We start from the raw sequence: 20,195 nt of genomic DNA, 5'->3' as shown, positions 1-20,195 counted from the left end.
AAGTGATTAACTTGGGAAGTCATCTGAGGTTTTCAAGCATAGAGTAGAGAAACAAATATCAAGAATAGCAAAAGTTATAGTTGATTCTGCCTTGGAATATTAGTACATGATCTTCTGAGATGCTTTCCAGTTCTACAATTCTGTGTGATCAGTTTGTTCTTCTTCTAGAGCTCAATTACTCCCATTTCCTGAGGTCATCAGTCTCTTCAGCTTCAGAAATACAGCTAATGGAACACAACTCAGGCTAGTTCTTTTACCTTCCTACCTTGCCAGTGCAGGAATTAAAGAGACTTTGAAACTTTTTAGTTTGAAAAAATGGAGAGGGATTCTTTCTTCAAAGACTGCAGATATTTACAGGAAAAATGGGTTTTACTGCTTTTTCTTTCTCACTGATCCTGGTCCAGAATAGACCAGGATTCTTACCATTCCTATACTGGTCCTTTCCCTATTTATAATGAGGGATCTACCATAACAGAGTTTGCAGGAAAGATTAAAATCTTCAGGATTTTTTTGATTCCATAATGAGATTGTTAGACAAAATACAGCTTTAAACTTTAATTTAGCATCCTTTTTTTTCCCCCATGGCTGAAGGAGAGGAGAAAAACAGAAAAAACACGCGTAGTTGTTGTCAGAAAATACTAACTTGAGGACTCCCCAAACTTATTTCTTTAAATAGCAACTGTGCTAAGCATAATCAGTCTCTGACATTGTGAAGGACATCAAAAACAAATTTAGTATCTCATAGCTGGGGGGAAAACAAACAGATTTCCACTCAATGAATTACTTTCATGGCTGGGAAGCCAAATTTCTGGGATGCCAAATTTCTGTGGGCCAGCAGTTGGAGAAAAAATTGCTGTGGGATCAGAACCTATGCTTGCATTCCTTCTTCAGTTTGTATGTCCCATTAAAAAGCAGTTGAATACTCATGGAAAACTGGAAAAAGATCTTCCATTTAGAAACCATTTTCCATATATATAAAATTGGATTTTTTTTCTTCCCTCTTTTACAGCAAAATAGCTTTTGTTTTTCAAGTTTATGCCTCTTCAGGTACACCTATTTTCCATCCACATTCATACCTGTATAGCTCCTAAATGCTTGAAGGAGTATGCATTAAGATTTGTTTTACTTAAGCATCAGCGCTTTTACTTGTGCCTGTGTGCAATTTTTGCTGCTTTTTGTCAATAAGACAACAGTCTTACAGTTCCTGCAGGTTTTCCTAAGAATCACAGGATGAAAGTTGGAAAGTATAAAGCAAAAATGGTGTGCAAATTTTTTTTTAAATCACAGTCATAACTGTGTCTAAAATATTCTGTTATTTTTATTAACTTAATTAAGAAAACAAGAAAACAAACACTTATCAGTATGGTCAATATCATACTGATTTTTCAATCATTTGCACCATATGAAAACATTTATATGAACATTTTTAGGCCATCACTTATACATAGCACATTAAAAGGGTGCAAATTCTGTTTTGATTAACCAGAGAATAATTTAGCCCTTTCTCTGGTAAGCAACAGGACTGACGTGTTTAGTTATGACTTCTCTGTTAAACTGTAAGATTAAGAGAAAGGAAATTTAACTAAAATGACCAATCTGAAGTTAATTTGCCCACCTTAAATCAAAACAGGAGCTCCAGAAATCCTTTTGTGTTCATTTATCTATATTTCTGAACTATTACCACACATTAAAATTTAACTGAAACAATCTCCATTTTTCTGGTAAGGAGTATATGCACAACTCTGAATATGCACAAGCTGTTTAATATGCTTATAAATAGCTAGCATCTCTTTGTCTACCAAGAAAAACATAACATGGTATTACTTAAGAAGGATTATGCACTCTACTTTCTCTCCTGTAGTTACCATGGATACACATACTGTTATGGACACTCAACAATGCCAAAAGGTTTACTCTCAATCAAAACCCTGTGAGCTTTAAATCATAAAATCTCAGTAAGCGGAAAAATATTTTATCATGGAGAAACTGTGGTGTTGTATTGGAAGCTTATTAAAAAATGCAGCAGTTACAAAGGAGGATGAAGCATTCCCAACAGTACACAGTACAACAGTAATGAAGGCAACTTTGAATCTCAACTTATGCTTTGAGATAAGGATTTCACGTGCAGATTACACACCTAAATTGAATGTCTATTTATGAACTAGGCATCTAAACTGCCACTATATATAAAACAGGTCTAGTCATTATAGTCAATAGAATCTAAAGAGGTATTCAGCTCACCATTGAATACATACCTGCATTTGGCCAAACAAATAACTGATGAGTAGCTCTCTAGTCTCCATTACCTGTATTGATAAACTCTCCATTGACTAGATACCTAGCTCACACGTAAACATCTACATATAAACAACTGATTCAGGCATCTTGATCTTTTGTTTCAATGTATGTTGATGACAATAATGGAGATGAAAACAAGTTGGGATGCAGAAAAGGGCACGATTTCCTAATCTGGAGGCAGCAGGTTTAAATTGGATTAAAGTTGTCATGGCCTAAATGATGTGACCCGCCTCCCAAAGAAGGAGACCATAGAACATTGCCTTACGCTGAAGCTGCAGGGTGAGTATCCAGGGAAACTCTAAAGATCTCATTGGCAGAATTTCCTCTTAACCACCTAATATAAAAAATGTACTGACAGCAGTCCAGGTATTATTTGAACATTACCAGATTGCTCCATTTTTATGTTTTTATAGTAATACTGTTATTTATGAAATGTGGGAGTACTGCGACTGAGATGGTTTTGGTAGTACTGATTAGAGCTTATTTAAGAACAGCCAGTACAAGGATTTGTGTGGCTATACAGCCAAACTGAAGAACTGATCCAGTTAACAGCAAATCTTTCGTTCTAAGTTAGCATTTAGCCAAATGAGTTCCTTCATTTGACTCCCTGTATAGTTGTATGACTATTAGTTTTGATACAAGGAACACACCACAACAAGCAGCTCCCAACAGAGAAGAGGATGGGAGTCACTGGCAATACATATTTAACTTATATGAAAGAAGCAGTATAATCATAGATTACCCATAGGTTAGTGAGACTAGGGATTGTACCTGTCAGTTCCTCCTTTGCCTGGGTGTTCTTTAACTATTCTAGTTTGCTGTGCTCTCTACTACTCAATGTGTATGACTCTTCTGGATAGTCATCTTCAGCAGTGCTTTTGGTTCCCTAATCTATTCCCTGATCGATCAGCTATCACATTAATGCAGCAGCTGTCTTCTACTATGTAAGAAGAGCCAAGAATCAGCTGGTGTCAGTAAAGGTCAGAGCCATTTTCTTCTGCTTCACTACAGTCCTTCAGACATAATATGCATAGCTTGTCATTCTTGGCTCTCACAGATGCTTAGCAGTTGAAACACCCTGATAACCTAACCACAGAGGTTATCTATCCAATTTTTCTGTAGCAGAAACCATGAAATCTTCATATCTAATTATGAGTAATGAAGAGAGTTATCTTGACAAAAATAAACTCAACCAGAAAAAAATAATTTAACCCACCTTCCCCAACTCATCAGCTAAACACAAATCAGGGATCTTCTTCCCTTGACACTATGGTTAACATTCATAATAAGTATGGAACAGACTCACAAGGCCTAGGCACTCAGGCAGTTCCTCTATCCTGGACTTCAGTTGTTCGGACCCCTGTACCTGCAAAAGCCAGCCAGTGCTGTTACCACCTCTTTTTCCTTCCAAAATATCTTGCAACAGGATGCTGAAGCAGAAATTCATTTCATCTTTCTACCACCAAAACTCCATGGACCTGGGAAAGAAAACATCTTCTTCCACCTGTTCATCAGGCTGGCTGAGTTGTGGGATGAGGGCCAGCTTTCGGAGCGCTATGCTAATCTGTGAAATGCCTGCACCAGCAGTATTAGCTCACTGGACTGTGTAGCATGCATGCCTTAGCAAAAAAGCTAAACATGAAAAAAAGTTTAACATTTAGAAAACCTTACAGAGCTGAGTCAGACACCTGTGGACTCCCTACCTTTAAATTAAGTTTGTTTGAGTAATTGCAGGAAAACCTCTAACTCAAACAAGAAAAGCTTTGAAGAAAATCCAGCATATATTGTACTGCAGCTTCATTAGAGTAGCAGACAGGATATTTTCATGGTATTGTGCACACACATAATGTAAAAACAGTGTACTGCTTAACATATTACTTCATTCCATCATTCTTAGGCTGGATTGGGCTCACAGCCTTTATAGAACATCATTCCAATATGTAGTCATTCCAATATGGTAGGTTTCAAGTTTACTAAACTTGTTTAGTATATTGATTTGGGGATTTTTTTTTGTTCCACCGTTTGTAATGTAAACAGTTATTTTTTTAAATCAGATTTACTCTTCTCACATCCTTTTCGTGCTAATGGAAGTCTTCATTTCTAACTCTAACTTGTTGATAAATTCAATAGTTCACTATTATCTGATAAAGAATATTAAAGAAAACAGTCTATACTAGAGCTTAAGAAAAAGAAAACTGAAAACCAAAAATGTGGCTAAAGAAAATGAGGGAAAAAATAACAGCAAAATAATTGACATAATAAAAATTTGCTCACATTTTGTGGAAAATATGGATTGCATCTTCCAACAAATCCAATCTTCCAATTACAGCTTCCAATTCATTTGTAAACTGGAATGAACCTGTACCATTAACATTTTTACTTCTTTTTTGCCATTGAATTTCCATTGGAGAGAGGCTTAAGCACTAAATAATACTGGTGAGGAGTCAGTGCAGATTTAAGAAGTGGAATGGGGAAGTTGTGGTCAACTGGCAGGGTGCAATATATTTTGGGGACCAACATATTTTCTTTACCTTCCCCATGGAAATTATCTAATAAAATCAGTACAACTTTCCTGTTTCCTGTTTGCCTATATAATTCTGTCATCTTTCTTTAACTTGGTCATAAATATGATCTAATCACACTAAGAAAAACTAGGAATTTCCAATTTAATATGACAGCTGCTAAAAAAAATGTTATGCCATTCAAAAATGCAAGAAGATTTGGGATATATTAAAGAGCAGAAGCAATTACAGTATTACATCCAGGACTTGTTAGACCCCAACTAGAATACCATATCCAGTTTTGCACCCCCCCTTCCCTCCCATACAAGAAAGATCATTGATAAACTGGAGTGAGTTCAGCAGATGGCTGCCAAGTTGTTCAGTGTGTGGAGCTCGTGCCCCATGAGGAGAGGCCAAGAGAAATGGGCTTGTTCAGCCTGGAGAAGGAAAGGCTTTGGGGGGACATGATAGCAGCCTTCCAGTACCTATGAGGAGGTCATCAGGAAGATGGAGCCAGGATCTTCAGACTGGTGCATGGTGGGAGGATGAGTGACAAAGGACGTAAGTTGAAACAAGAGAGGTTCAGACTGGATATAAGGAAAAACTTCTTCACCATGACAGTCTAGCACTGGAACAGTTTGCCCAGAGATGTAAGGCATTCTCAGTTCTTGGCGACGTCAAGACAAGACTGGATAAAGCCCTGAGCAACCTGGTCTGACCTGAGAGATGACCCTACTTTGAGCAGTTTAGACTAGGGACCTCCTGAGGTCCCATCTAAACTGAATTATCCTATCATCCTATGATACTATGAAGAAAATTTGTTTCTGATCTTAGTTCAGTACCTCAAGTCTACAGCAAAAAAACTTTCACTTGTCCAGTGGTCGCATAGGGTCTCTCCACATTAGGAATTTCTCTTTCATAAGTAGTATTGGGAACTTAACTGCAAAATGAATATTTATAAAGGAGAAGGATGGAGGGAGGATTTGCGTGGAAGAGCTGTATGCATGTCTACACCATAAAATTACAGTGCAGAATCCCCTGAGCTAGCACCGAACAATCTATCTCTGAAAAGTGTCTCAATCTAGAGACACCGGAGCTAAATAAACATGGTGCCACACCTGACCTAATTAAGATCTGTTAGGTCAGAAACACTGCCACACTAACACAGTTATATTGCTTTGGAGTTCTGATGCACATCTCCATGCAGCTATCTCTGTATTATGATGAATGACAACAGTTTCTGCAGAGGTGTTCACATGCTTGTGAAGGATCTCTGGATGAAATACAAACAATCCTGTAGAGAAGTAAACACATCCCCCCAGAGTTTATTATGGAAAACTTCAATATAAAAGTCTTGTGATTTTCCTCACAATAAGTAATATCACAGCTTTTTTTTTACAGTTTTTTATAAAAGGGCTGTTATGCTGTGAAGTCAACCCCTATCAAATGGATACACTTAATTAGCAATGCTACTATCAGGATCCTGAAGGAATCAGATAGTCAGCAATCTTCATCTAAGACATTTAGAACTGGGATGTTATCACAGGGACATTATGCTTCACATATAAGTCATTATTTTATAACTTGGGTAGAAATATGACCCAATGTGCAGAAAGAAACTTTAAACAGAATTACCGACTGTGACAGCAGATAGAAAATAGATGTCATGACATTTCATACCCAAGAACAAAAGAAGGTCTTAAAGATAGTAACAAGCAGGAGAAACAAGACTATTCTATAAAAGAGATTATTGTTTCTGACCACTGGCCAATATCTCTTGTCTACAACAAAAACTTGCACTCCAGAAATAATACACTAAATAAACTGTTCCATTTACCCTTTGGTTCTCAAAACTCATGACAATATGAAAACTGAGAAAAAATTCTTTCTAAGGCAGTATTTTTGCCAATATTGTAGAAAGTAAAATTATATAAAAAAAGGTTTGTGATTTTAAAGTTGAAGAAAACTGCTGTTCAAATAATGGGATATGTAATTTTTCATCCCTGCATTATTGAGAATCGTAAGTGCCTGAGTATGAATTTTATTTCTGAACTATTATAGTGAAAAAGTGAACTCGACAGAGAGATTATGATTAAGGTTTTCTCCATGATATTCTGCATTAACTAAAAATTAAAGATAAGGTGATATCAATTTATATTTCAGGAAGCTGTACTACTAATTTACCAATAGGCTTTTACATTGAAAACTGAATCAGTGTCAGGTATCATGCTAGGAGGCACTGTATTGCTACAAATGCTTGAATGGATTTTTAATTCTGGAGCATTAGCATAAATATAAACTAAGATCACTAGAGAATCTCTAAGATTAGGCCAGCATGAACATAATCAGAATCTGACATATTCTTTTTAAATATGCAAAACTCAGATCCTAATTTCTTTTGTCAATAGAAATGGCATTGTCCTGACCATGTGCTAATTAACCACCTTGAATTCTGCAGATTCCATTAAAAGAGGATAGTATTCTTCACTTCTTGTCCTAACCTGTTGTTTCAAAGTTGCACTGCAGTTTACTGAATATATTGTCAATCATGGATACTGAGAATCTGTCCTAGCAATTGTTTGGACAACATTTTTAAAATTATAAATAAAATGAATTATTAGAAGCAAAAATTATTACATGAAAGTAATACTGTTTATTAAAACTAAGGATAAGTAAGCACAGAACTGGGAGAAAAGGCTTCAGTGATAATTTACATTCTTCTCTTTCTCAGTCCCTATGGAGTTTGTTATATGGACAATAATAGCCCTATATGACCATTATAATATGACACATTTCTAGCAGTCACTTGAATTACTATAATACAAAAAGCCAGAATAGTCAAAACTGGAAGTTTAAAAGCATTGATTTACTCATCTAAATAATGGGCTTAATCTTCTGTAATGTATGCTCAGAAATAGTAATGGAAACTAAACCTGAATCTTGGATGCATGTAGAATGTAGAATCACATTCTTTAGTGTTTAGTTTGACACAGTAAACCAACGTGGTTAGCAAAGAAATGAATTTTCTCATGTGTTTTGTGGACAATATTTAGTAATATTTAATCAATTTATTTCATAGAATCATAGAAACACTTGTTGGAAGGCACCTCTGGAGGTCTCTAGTCCAACTTCCCTTTCAAAGCATGGTAGTCACCAACACTAGGTCAGGCCAGCTCTGGCTTTGTCTCGCTGAGTCTTGAAAACCTCCAAGGTGGGGATTTCCACCACCTCCCTAGGTAACCAGTTCCAGTGCTGCACCACCCTCCTCATGAAAAAGTTTTTCCTCCTGACCAATCTGAATCTTCCAAGCTACAAACTGTGGCCATTTCCAAAGTTTTAGCTCTGCCTGCTTTGATGGCAAACACCCTTCAAGTAGTTGCAGGTTGCTATTAGATTGTCCATAACCTCCTTTTCACTAGACTAAACAAGTTCAGCTCCCTCAGATGCTTCCTACAGACCATGTACTTTAGGCCCCTGACCATCTTGGTAGCCCTCCACTGGACCCTCTCCAGTTTCTCAACATCCCTCTTGAATTGGGAAGCTCAGAAGACGACACAGTAATCCAAGCATGGCCTCCCCAGTGACAAGTACACAGGGATACCAACTTCCCATGGTCTGCTGTCCCTGTACCTCCTAATGTAGCCCAGTATGCATTTTGCTTTATTCATGATGAGAGCACTGCTAGATCTCATTCCGCTTGGCATCCACAGTAATCCCCTGGGGTTTCTTTAGCAGGGCTGCTACTCAGCCAGTCCGTTCCCATTCTGAGCTGATGCATGGGGTTATTTAGCCCCAGGGCAGAACTGTGTACTCCTTGTAGAATTCTGTGATGTTGGCCTATTTTTTAATATTACGATGGTCTGCCTGAGTGCAGTTTTGTTGTTTGTTGTTTGTCTTGTCAGCCTTTCCCCCGATTTAGTATTGTCAGCAAATTTGCTGAGGATCCATTGTTTCATCATATTCTGTATGTTTATGTATGACATAAAGAAAAAGACTTTTCCCTTTTTTTCAGGTGTGAATCCTCTGCCTTTTCTGGAAGTCCTCTAGTCCTTCTCTGGGAGTTCTTTTAATAAGCTTTTGATAGTCACTACCAATACTCTATATAACTCATTTTTTTGCTGTTGCATCTCCTACTTTTCATGTTCACTATTTTGAAAGCTACATCAGCATTTGCTTTCCTTACTGTCCTAATGCAGAGGCAGATGTCTTTATCTAAACTGTGATTTGACAGTTCTCCTGGCTAAGTAACTTTTGGCAATTTAGAAAGTGTAAGCAGCTTTACTATCTTAATCCTTGCAAGTAAAATAGTCAGAGATACAAGCATGCAGACAGCAAAGGAATTCTCAAAAGCCTTGATCTGCCAAACTTGGGATCATCCCCAGCAACAATATCAATATTTTTCCTTTAATAGTTATTCTAATGTTGTAAAAACTGATATAAATACAAATAGCCCTGTCCTTGTATCTGCAGATAAAAAGGTCTCTTCTGATTCTTGGCATGAAAAGCTACCTTTACAGATGCTTACAATGGTAACAGTAGTGCCTGACCTGCCTTTTTCCCACCATAATAAAATAAAATAACATTTATATTTCTGAAAATAACAGTTTGTGTAAAATGTACTTGTGAACTGCATAGTAATTTATGAAGATAAGTCTAGATATAGTATAGCACAAATCCCAAACCAACATTGCAGCAATCTCACAGTTGGACACCTCAACAAAGGCCCATCGAGTACGGCAAATCAGACAATCAGAATTGAATAAACCACATAAGCCAAGCATTATTCTCTCACACTAATCCATTAGCATCTCAGCTAAACTAGTGTTATAACGGATGTTAGCAAAGCACAGTATGATGCGACTCAGTAAGGACCATGCAAGTAGGATGTAGGTGACAACGCTTCTATAAAGCATGTGGAATCTGGAGTTCAGTTCATGTTTGGTAACGCTGTCAAATATCCCAGAATAGTTAAGAGGCGGGGGAAGAAAGGCTGTGCACAATGCTTGAAGCTCAACTTAAACAGGGATCAATGATTTTTGTTGATTGTTTGGTCCTGCAGCTGATGCATTTATTTTTCTGTATTGTACTAGGACTGTGTGAGGATATAGGACAGCGGAGAACTTGGCCCAATGTATGACACAAGTCTATGCATTTGCAGTATTGAACCACAGATACGTTGGTGACACGTTAAACAGAATGGAAAATATACGTTGTTTGCAGTATGTATTATACGATAGGTGCTTTCTTGAAAAATTGAAATGCTAATTAACATAGAGATAGAAAAGCAGGCAAAAATTCTGGAAAACAGAAAACATTATAAGAGTATGCTATTAAATAACTTATACTAACCGGAGACTAGTTGTCATCACTAATTAAGTCAACTTTAAACAGCAAGCTTATTTTTCCATCATTTCTAGTCCATTATGGTAGCTATTTGTCTCCTACCACAGGACTAGCCAAATAAATTACATCAGGGATAATTTACTAATATTTCTATAGTCATTTCCAAATAAGGAAGAGAGGCCCTCTGTTCCCAAAAGCTTATATATAAACATATGAGTTTATGAGGTTATGATGTGATTCTGAGGAGGTCTGAGCCTTTAGGTGGTACTAGCCAATCTTATCTTTAGAATGAGCATACCCAAAGACACTAAAGTGCTTCTAATGTCTGTGCTTTCTTAGAGCACAGGCAACCCCTTAAAATAGAGCAAATGCAGATCTTCTGGATGATACACACAAAATGAAAGTTTTGAAAACAAATCTTCCCCCTGTTCTCCATTTCCTTTCAGGATGAGTCTCTCCTTCCAGATGCTTTCGATTCCAGCAATCTGCACTGCCTTCCTGGGTTGCAGCAACCTTCACACAGTCTCCCTCCGGGTCTCTAGGAATGTATCCTCTCCTTGACCTCTGAGGCTTGGCTGTAGGTCTGCTCCTTTGCTACAGGCAAGCCATGTGCTTATTTCAAGTCTTTCAATCTGCATCCAGACATTATAATCTCCTCTTCTCCCTCCCCGCCGTCCACCTGACACAGAGTGCAACAGCCAGGAAAAAGCAAAGAGGCAGCCTTTCTCACTGCTCTTCTGTCACACTCTTTTAAAAGAAGAACATATAATACAGACTAAACAATGAACAAAACAGTTTTATCATCTGTCATGAAGGCAAAAAGCAGCAGGAATTAGAGGCGGTTTGTAGTCCCATCTAAACTGCAAGGGCTTTCCCAGCTCCCAGGTTCAGCTGTGCACCCTGACCATTTTCCTGCCTCAGCGCCAGGGTGAAACCTGGGTAAGGCCATGACCCATTAACTTGCCCTAGGCCCTGGTTGTTGGGAAAAGACAACCCAGGTGTGTGAGCCAGAATGGTGTTGTGGAGCACTCCAGCTTGCCAATCTGGACATGCAGGAGACTTTTAAAAGCAGGCTTACACTGCAGAGTACTCCTGTTCCAAAGTCTATAAGACACTAGCATGGTCCAGAATGAGGATGATATGAATACATTATACATAGACAATACAGAAGAGAGCAAATGGATAGATATCACAGAATAATTAAAATGCACCCACCACTTTTTCTCGCTCCTATAGTTACCACCCAAAGATGTTATCAAATAATTTTCTGCCTAGCTTCTAACACTGCTGACTGTTGTCATGAGATCTGATTGCCTCCTAAGATAATAATATACAAAGTTAATTCCAAACTGTGCAGGTGAGAAACAAAGAATAACAAATTAAAGTTTCTGCTGTAGAAAATAACATATTAGAGAGTTAGATGCTAGGATGCTAGGAGAGAAAATAAACAAGAATTAAGAAATGAATCGCTTTGGTAATGCAAGTGGCTCTGGATTTGCTGATTGTACCTCCTATAACCGTACCCCACCTTTTTTGTGAGCTTTTCTCTTCTGCAGGATTCTTTGGCTCTATCAGACTTCAAAAACTCTGTCAGTGAGGATAATCTGCAGGAAACTGAGCAATTCCAAACCCTGCTTTCTGCTGTTTACCAGCTTCAGCTTTGCTTAATCACGAGAGAGATTGCCACTGCTGGCATTCACCAGGGCCTGTGTATATGTCAGTCCATATCCTACTACTCACTGCTTTATCTCACCACATATTTCTTGTTGTCTATAATCTCAACAAGCAAATTAGATTCATTAGGTCTTCAGAGTATTTTTTCTTAGACAGACTTTTTCCTCAGTGATGTTTCCTTCAGATACACTGTAAATTCTTTCTTAAACCACCTTGAAAATCTGTTCCATGTGCTATACACCAAGGGTATTTCATCATTTTATATCCATGGTACCAAATATCTTGACAGTCATAAAATAATTCATATCCAAAATGTCAAGGGCACAACTATTTTTCTACTGAGACTTTCCATATGCTATTGACAGCAATTTTTTACGAAAGCATGCTATGATACTGCCATTATTAAGCCATTGATAGCATTTAGGGTGTATGTCACTGGAAATCAGGCTGTATCACACTTCAATGAAACAGATTTCCAGCTCTGACTTTTGCAAAATAACTGCTATTCATAAGCCCCATACATTTCTGAGGAGATAAAGACTATTTATTAAAAAATAAAACAATTTCCTAGTAAGCAGACATTTTTAAGACATGCTGTCTATAAACATATTCATTTCATTCCTGGTCTTCCCATTTCCTAGGGGAATTTCAGCACAGAGGTTCCAGAGATCAGACAAGAGAAAGCAGAAAATGGCCCACCTTTCATACCCACCTTTTGGTCTTCAGAAAAGGGAGATAGAGTTTCTCTAGAGATAGTACTAGGACAAAAGTCTGTGGTAGAAGAACACACAAATTACATGTACTCTTAGATAACACGTATATGGAAAAACAGTTAAGAAAGTCAGGAAGTCTTGCTATTGATAAGTAGCCTTCTATTTACCAGGAGTTTAGAGTTCCACTTTTCTGCGTAGAAGAAGAGGCAATATGACTCACCAATAGGAAGACAACGATATCTGCCAGACTATACTAATGTGAATGGAAAGCATGTTATCTACTGTGCTTATCCTAAAAGGGCAGCTGAGATGTTCTGTATATACAATACTGAGAGGAAAAGAGTAGTGTACTTTTAAAAGCACATCTCCTTTAATAGCAGACTCTGAAGAGACTTATTATGATATCAGAAATCTCTTAAGTTTTTACTAAGCTCTAAGTTTTTACTCAGAGACAAAGATAGGGAAAGGATGTGGATAAAGACACCTTTTCACTGTGGCAAGAAATTACTAGAAACCAATATTGTTACCATAATCATAACTCAGGTCCTAGAAAGAAAAACAAAATAAAGCCAAGATAAAAAAGAAGTAATTTTTCTGGTCTAAAATCCATATGGATTTTTCATGTTCAGATACTGAACTCTAACACTATTCAATTCATTCAGGTGCTTTCAATATCTGTTGTTTATATCCTGTATTTTTCAACTCTGATGTAATATATTCCAGGGCATGAAAAGGCTATTAGGGCATTGATGTACTTTCTCTTTATTTCCAGGATTCTCTTGCTGACCTCTCTTAAGTAATAATCATATATATTTATTTCTTAAGTATGTCAGCATTACCAAAGCACAAGAAAAAAAGGGGTGGAAATCTAAACAGCTTTGAGAATCTTAGACATCTGCAGATATCACATGGACTGGTGCTTATTTTATATGTACAGTAATGAAGGAAGTTCATTTCATATTTTGAAAAAAATAATTTGAAATATTTAGGTAAGAAGTATCAGAAATATCCATTCACAGAGTACCTCTCATATGTCCATGATATATTCCTGGAAAATGTAAGAAAGAGAATATTAATTCACTCAGAAGTATGAAATAGCAGGTAGTGATTTTAGTAAGTTCATGATGTCTTTGAAATACCTGCCTGCCTGAAACTTTTAGTCATATTTATTCTTTAAAATCTTAATCTCTCTTTAAACTCCTTACATTGGAGTGTATTTAATTTCATAAAATACTTTCATTTTACCCATATATATTTAGAAACACTGCAATAAGATATTTCTTCTGTCATTTTCCCATCATGTGGAAAATTCATGAAAATGTGAGAGCAATGCTATGGATGGATGCTTTTGCTCATAAATCTGGCCAACAGAAATTTGAAATATTTACTAAAATAATTCCAAAATGCAGCAATATTTTCAGAGCTGGGCATGTATTAAGTATTTTGTTTTCTTAAGCTGACTAACCTTCCATAAATCAAGGGCATCCCTTCTCAAGTTAGAGTATTAACTCTTTCTATGCAGCTTTTCAATGAGCTACTACAAAACAATCTTACCATACTTTTCAGACCACTAAATCTGCTTGCTCATACTAGCTTTTCAGGCAAGAACATCAATATTCTCCACCTTTTCACAGAGGAATCCAATTATTTATATGCTCGTTACATTATTTTGGTTTTAAGAATCACAGAGTGAGTCTACATCAGCATTTTAGTTCAGGCATGATCTTCTGAAGCAAATTGCCTAATCGTTCTCACTTGCCGTGCTTTGATTTGTATTATGGAGTGGTCTTGAAGCCTCACGCAAACTGGATTTCTTAAGAATGAAAGTAACCAGAAGGTGAGCTTTGGTCGGCATTCAGTCCCCAAGGTACGACTAGAACTAGTCCGGCGTTAAAGCCTCCTGAAATGTGCATAGTGTGAATGCCACTTATTTGTTAGCTCTAACAGTTTCATTTTAATAATCTGTTTTTATTGGTCTGTGCTACTTAATAATGTGGACATAGTCTCTGATTGGACTTAGACTTCATATAGTCTCACAAAATGCAGAACAAAATTCTACAGTGATTTAGGCTTCTAAAAAAGTCACAATAATTTAGATAGGAGTTAACCTTCTTCGGGACTTATGAAAATTATCTACACCTTTAAGTGCCTAATCATCTTTGAAAATCAGAATCTTGTATCTCTGTGCCACAGTTCCACTTTCTTAAAATGGGGGTGAATAATAATACCCAGCCTGACAGAGTCCTGTGCGGATAAATATTAAAAACTGTGATGTGCTCCAAATCATACAATAAAAGAGTTGTCTCAGTCCCTAACACAGCTAGCTTTCATATCACAGATCAAGGTTAAACAAAGGCTAAAGCTCTGCATGCATGATTTACAAATGCAGTTATGCTAATAGCATGATGATCATAATTAGATGATCAGCCGCATATCTGATTTTTGATAATAGGTCCTAATGTGACTTGCTAATCAATGTCAGTTATGGGAATAGAATGCAGAATTTCTTACTTGTGAATCCATATACTAATTGCTACAGCAAACTGCTTCCATAATGTCATTCTTCATTTCAAAATGTTCTATCTTCTGCTTGTAGCATATCATGTATTATTAGAACAGCTTTTTGTAGACCACAGAATGTTAAGACCAGAAGAATTCACTATAATCATTTTATCCAACTTATAAACAACATGGACCAAAAAGTTCCTCACTATTTCATAGTGGGATTTTTTTTTTCCTTTTTTCCATGAATTAACATTATCAGTCTAATTTTTGACTAGGCTACAGAGTATTTTTTCAAAAAACATCTAATTTTGCTTTAAAGGCTAGAAATGATGATGAATTTGTCACTTTCCAGGAGAAGCACCATCAATTATTAATTGCCCTCACTGTAGTGAGATGGTAGAAAATGAGTCCAGGTTCACCCTGTTTTTAAAAGTAGCATTTAATCACCATCATTGTAAATGTTTCTAGCTTCTGATTTCAGCCATAGCTATGTCTTGTTATGCCTTAAACTGCTAGATTAAAGATTCCTACATATCAGATCACAGACCATATAAAGAGTATGAAAGAAAATTAATCACTTTAATCACATTGCTCAATTCACTGTGGGAAGTAGCTCAATACCTACAAAAATAACAGAATAGAATAGAATTATTTTAGCTTCAACTAGTTTTCCTCATAAAAATAAACTATTACATAAAAGTATTTTAAAGCGAAACTGAAAGATTTACATGAATTCACCATTCTTTCAGATGGACAATCCCTCTGTTCTATACCAGAAAGAGGAAAAAAAAAAAAGAACCAATTTTTTCCTCCTGGAAACAGTATGCAGTTGTCAGCTGTTTCTTTGGGTTTTGTCAACACATCAGAAAATCTTCTTAACAACTGGGATTCCCATTAATTAGCTCACTGGAATAAATACAGCTGTCAAAGCAAAATAGGGTATTGTGGAATTTCCACACACAATAAATCATTATCTCTCCAATGGATGAATGTTAGAATTAATAAAAGTGAAGAAGTATGTGAAGCTGAAATGACAGGAAAATAATAAATTTTATGGTAGCACACTCAATCTAATATAAAGAATCTAAGATTTGTCTATATGAAAGCATTATTTGAAATATTAAAATTTTATATGCCAATATGATGCATGCATAAAAAATTGCTATCAATCAAAAACATTCACATTAAACTGAAGAGTAAGAACTTGAACTTACAGAAAAGGCAGAGAAGGTACTTTTCCATCTGAATGCAGAGTTCCACAAACAATAGTGCCATAACATATGTAATATGTGATGCCTGTAATAAAATCTGTTATACCTATATGTAACTTTATCTCTACAAAATAAAATGTTAGTAGATTGTGACCTAACTTTAATATGACATGTTATTTTTTATATTATGCAGAACTTTACTGTGGGGAGGGGAAAAACAGCAAGATGTTTCTCATTAAAAAAGTGCATGTTTGCCGCTGCAGCTGCAGCTTTGGCTTCATTTCATAGCTTGAGCTCTCAAAGGGCATAGAAAGGAACAGTAATAGCCACCATGGCCCCAAACTTATCACCTCCTAAATACAAAATGGAAAATTTAGACAGGAAGAAAATTAGGCTTGATTTCTCTTCTAGTAAAGAATTTTCAGTAGAGAAAAAATACACATTTAGTTATATAGTTAAGCCATTGCTAATGAACAAAATTCAACAAAAGAAAATAAAGATTTTTCAGTAATTTTGAGAATCTCCGATTTCCTTTCTTTTTTCCTTTGTTGTGTGCTTTTCATATCAGTCTGCCTCCTTTTCACCTGGAGAGCCTATGATAAAGAATTGTATCAGCAGAAGTTCAGCTCCTACTGAGGAAAAAGCATGTCATTTAGTTATTTTGAATATGTACACATTCTTGAATATATACACATGTATACCTACAGACTCCATCTAGATAGCAGTAATATCTACACTATAAATTACAGAATAATATCAGAACATCTATTTACCATGAACTTTCAACTCCTCACCTTTGCTCTGCTCATGAATCCATTCCTCTTGGGATTAGTGGAACAGTACCAGATGGTGAGAAATCCACTAAAAGTGGGAGTTCTGTGAGACTGAACAAAAAGTTGATTTGCAAAGCAAAAATAACAGGCAAAAAAAATCTATAGGGAAGTCCTGAAAAATAAGGGGAGGGAAGATCTCTGCCTCTCTTTTCTCAAATGCAAGATTCACCTTTTAGCATTTTTTCCTAACTAAAATACATGAAATAAATAAACAGAAAAAACCTGACAAAACAAAACACTACAAATACTGGGGCTGAAAAGGGAAAAGAATGAACCACAGATAAACAGCCTTAATCATATCTCTTAACTGTGTGCTGGAAAGTGCTCGATGATACAAGGTTACTTTACAAATTTGAATGGAACGGAATGAAATCATTTATTAAATAATAGATAAGCAACTGAGTAATAATGAATTCCTAAGACTCAGGAAACAAAAATTTTAATAATTTAAATAATGAAAGGTCAAGAAGTTTTATTTAGATAGATTAAAATCACTTTGTGCCCTATATTAATGTGTTTTGTAAATCCAGTGATTAATGTTCTAGAGAAGGAACATCTTTGTTAAAGATTTATTATGCTACACTGTGAAACTAGCCACATGCATCTTATTAAGCTCCCAGTACATCCCTCAGCAATACCAGAGAAGATCTGAATTGATGTTCCTAACATTTACAAGGTTAAAAATAAAACATACTTTAAAATGCATATCTCCTAACAAATGAAAAAGGAAGGCTGATTTTAAAATGCTACCTTCTAGAAAATCCTCAGGAGGCAGAAGCAATTCTGCAGGAGATTAAACAGAATGATTTCACATATAATTAAAACTCTGAAACCATTTCTTATTTACCAAATTCAATCTTAGTGTTTAGCCATAACAAAAGATGTAATATCTCCTTTGTCCATGCATTATAAGCACACATCAGATATTGCAGAGGGAGCATCTGGTTTTAAGAGGCACTTGGTTTGGAATGACAGGCTCAGACATGCAATGAACTGAAGTGATACACTTTCATTTCTATTACTGGCCTTCACAATTATCATCAGTATCTCTATAGTGTGTTTCTCCTATTCTGCCAAACAAACCATATTTCTGTTAATTATATGGCTAAATTAGTCATTTCAAACTTAATATCTCCTAAAACCATCAGCAGATGTTCCCTTTATAATTGCTGGTGTCATTCTATAAATGATTGAAAAGGAGCTGTTAAATGCAGTGCTATGAGTAAATGCTAACTTCGGAATTCCTCTTGTCTAACTTCAGCTGTCCAGCACCTCAGCATCTGGCCTGCCTCCATCAAACGGCTTCTCTCCATGGGCAGTGGAGGGAGAGTGACACTTGCAAAAGGCAATTCAGCCTGTTCAAAATACATTGTCACACTCTCCGCTGACCATAGAGGCAGCCTGACTGTTTAGCCCAGGCTAAATTCCTAACGTTCAAACAGCTAACAGGTGACTGATGCCATCTTTGAGCTGAGTGTGTTAACAGACTGCAGGTCAGATTCAACCTTGTTTTCACCTGATCTTGTCACATGTTGCATTGAGATTAGAAACTGGCCCCGTCTTGTCAGGGAAAAGAGGTATATCTGCATGGTAGGTGGTGCTACTCCCAGGCACTTCCTCAGGTGGCCTCCCAATCAGATGCAACAGTCAAGTGAAGCTAGAGATAAATACTCTTAGACTGCGGATGCTTATTTTGAAGTCAAAATCAACAGTAATAAGGTTATTTCACTTATGAGATCAATATAAAAATTTAATGCAATACTTCTAAAACACGGAGGGCGCAAAGGGAGCGGAGATGATGGGAGGAAAGGGATTTTACTTGCTCTATCTTTCAGTTGCATCCTTTAACAATGCCATGTCTTTGCTATTCACTTTCTTGCTGCTCTATCAATCTGTACTACAATTTACTGCTAAATGAGTCTGCAGGAGGAAAAAAATACTGTTTTCCCCCTAAATAGCTATCAGCATGTCCTTTCTCTATAAATCCTAGTGAGATCCCTGGTGGTGGCGTAACTGTTAACAAATACAGAAAGTGATATAGAATAGCTCCATTTCCCCAGCATATTATAACTACAGTTGTCAGCGTTTAATGTCTCTGATATCCTTAACCCCCTACAAGTTGTAGAATTAGCTAAAGCTTTGCCTCCAGGTATCCCATCAGGATGCTGCAATGCAGAGATTTACATCCAGTGTAACTCTCTGGGAGTAAAATATCTTTTTTGACATACTTAATGCGTCATAATAACTGCAAATTTATTGTATCAAGCATTAACCATTTTCTCCTTCATACATGCCTCGAGCAAGGAGGAAATATCACCATTACCATAACTACGCTACACTGAATGAACAAATATGTATAATTCCTACTGCATACTTCAATCATTTACATTATTTTTAAATGATATAATTTTAAAATATGTTCTTTTTGGAGTCATAAATGAGAATGGAACAGATGGTTAGAGCTTAATTTAAAGTAATTTGTCTATTAAAAACACTGTGTTGCCAGTGAGTCTTCATTATAACACTAACTCATTACAAGGGAGTTGTAATTTATTGGGTAGACTGAAAGGTATTGGACCTTTAGGAAAAGCTTACTATCTTAGAGGTTTTGCTAGCAGAAGTGAGCACAGATGAGCTTTTCAATATAAGATTTCTGAGGAAAAATGAGAAAAGCAAGAAGGACTTAAGCTAAGATTTGTGGTCCTTTCTGACTTCCCAAAGTTCCTAGACAGAAAGAATGTGCACATGCACAAACAAAAGGAACCTCTTTATATAATTATCTCCATGTATTTCTGAGTTTGCACTGACTTTTAACCATTTATCAATATAAAAGATTACAGTTTTACATTACAGTGATAAAGCCATCTTTATAAATAATTTCTTAGAAGTATTTTAAATAAGCAAATGATGCATACTGGAATTCATTATTGTATCATTCTCTGTGTTTTAGAACTTATTTTAATGCTTTTTATTTATATAAAAGTTCAGTAAGGCTATTAATGTTTTCTGAGAAAATCTAATTAGAATGGAGAATGATATTATTTGTGCAAATATAATTCAGTATCCTAACAGCCTATATTAGAATCAATTGCATGTTAATTACCTATCTTTGGGGAA

Source organism: Apteryx mantelli, chromosome 5 (genome assembly GCF_036417845.1).
Source record: "Apteryx mantelli isolate bAptMan1 chromosome 5, bAptMan1.hap1, whole genome shotgun sequence".
NCBI lineage: Eukaryota > Metazoa > Chordata > Aves > Apterygiformes > Apterygidae > Apteryx > Apteryx mantelli.
Note: the sequence above shows the minus strand (reverse complement) of the source record.